This window comes from Capsicum annuum, chromosome 9 (genome assembly GCF_002878395.1).
Source record: "Capsicum annuum cultivar UCD-10X-F1 chromosome 9, UCD10Xv1.1, whole genome shotgun sequence".
NCBI classification, from domain to species: Eukaryota; Viridiplantae; Streptophyta; class Magnoliopsida; order Solanales; family Solanaceae; genus Capsicum; species Capsicum annuum.
The window spans coordinates 74994225-74996204 of NC_061119.1; the positions used below are offsets into that span (position 1 = coordinate 74994225).

General features: G+C 37.2%; 1 long non-coding RNA gene across 1 annotated transcript; it reads right to left on the minus strand.

The window, feature by feature from the left end:
• Positions 1 to 804: 804 nt before the first annotated feature.
• On the minus strand, positions 805 to 1517 carry LOC107841442. The gene is made up of 3 exons (XR_007044869.1): positions 1388 to 1517; positions 1202 to 1286; positions 805 to 1121 (listed from the first exon to the last, which is right to left on the minus strand). It is a non-coding gene; the product is annotated as an uncharacterized LOC107841442 (long non-coding RNA).
• Positions 1518 to 1980: the final 463 nt, after the last annotated feature.

Sequence of the window (1980 nt, forward strand, 5' to 3'; positions counted from 1 at the left end):
GGCCTCCTCGGTTACGGGTGCCAGTCTGCCCCAATAGGATTTGAGGCGTGACAATCTTTAGCTAACAGGACTTGGTCCTACTTTGCTTTATGTGCAGGCATTCTAATTCAGGGAAACTATTCTTAGCTGGTGGACTAAGGAAGTCAAAGGGAGGCTCAAGCCTTATCACCAGTCCCTTCCAAGCATGATTACTTGGGAATTGTGGAAGAGAAGGAACAACCTGAAGTATGAGGGCAAAAACCTCTCTGGTCAGAAGGTAATATTTAATATTACTAGAAATGTGGGTCTTTTACTTAAAGTAAGAAACCCAAGACAATCATTTCCCAGTGGTTGGACACTAAAAAGAAGGAACCCTAAAATAAAGATTACTAAAGTTTTATGGAAGTTTCCTGAGGTTGGTTGGGTGATATATAATACTGATGGGGCATCCAGAGGCAACCCAGGGGTCAGCTCTTATGCCTTTATGTGTAAGGGATGAGAGTTGAGATCTAATTTATGCAGAAGGAGCTAAAATGGAAGATACCTCTAATGTTGAAGAAGAATCTAAGGCTATTCTACAAGCAGCTACTCATGCAGATGAAACACATACAGGAAAACTAATCATCCAAACTGATTCATTACTGATGTGGAAAGTATTATCAGGGAATGGAAGTGTCCTTGGCTTGTAATAGATTACGTAGATCAAATATGGAAATTAATGCAGAGTAAGCAAGTACAATATCAACATATTATGAGGGAAGACAATCAGTTGGCAGATTATCTAACTAATTTAGCCATAGATAAAGGAGAGTTTGCAATCACAAGTTTTCAGCAATTAGAGGTAAAAGGCAGAAAGATATTGAATAGTGACAAATTACAATGTCCTTTCATAAGGATAAGAGCAACACAAGAGTAGACAGGTTGAGTAGGCTATAGTTTTCAGAAGTTGACAACCACATATTTACAAGGAGGAAACTAAAACAAAACAAGTTTCCTAGCCTAATCTTTGGCAGCCTTAAAAGAGGACTCTCAATAAAAGGGGAAGGTCAGGAGAGATATTGGCTTTTGAAACACTTGGATAGACTACATCAGTCTACTTGCATGTGGGTTCGAGAATCCCATTATCTCTATCTCATCAGCAACTACAGGGAAGATCACAATAAGCAGACTAAGAAAGTAGGGGAACTAAAATTTTTGATAAAGAAGAAAATATAGTTCTTACACAGATCTGATGTAGCATCTAGGGACCCGATTTCTTGAACTTAGCACAAAAAGAGGAGCTTCATCCCATCCACCGGAGAACACACCTGAAAAAAAAACAAAAGAAAGCATTAATAGAGAAGAAGAGTAAGCGGGTAAAACAAAAAAGGAGGAGTCATAAACTTTTAAGAGCTGATAAGCACATAACCAGTAGCATTCCATGGCATTTGATTGATAACCCACTGTAGAAACATGAAGAAATCCAAGTTCCACACACTGAAAGCCAACAATTTCTAGCTAGAATAGGAGAATTAGCAGCGGTAAAGATGGAAGATAGGTTTAGGAAACCTATGCACTAATTTATATGTAAGAATGGATGAGGGTGGGATGGGTATATTTCAGAATGGGTTGGCCCATTCTCGGTTGTTTTTTAATAAAAATGGGTTGGTCCACTTAATGTAAATACACAATTAGTGGGTTATTAATAAAAGTCCAAATTAAACAAAAAAAATTATCTAATTTACTAGAGACTAAAAAGGTAATAGTTAATTTGGGATCTAGGATAAGGGTAATTATCCTCATCTAATTAACTTTAGACTAAAAAGGTAATAGTTAATCTGGGATCTAGGATAAGGGTTGGTAAGGCAAAACTCTGAGAATCAAAATGTAAAGAATGAAATTTAGTGAGACGTTTACAAGACGGTTAGTGATACATAACTTATCAAATTTTGCATGCAAGATATTGGGTTGGTTCAATAGAGCATGATAAACCTACAGAGTTGAGAATCTAGAGCGAACACA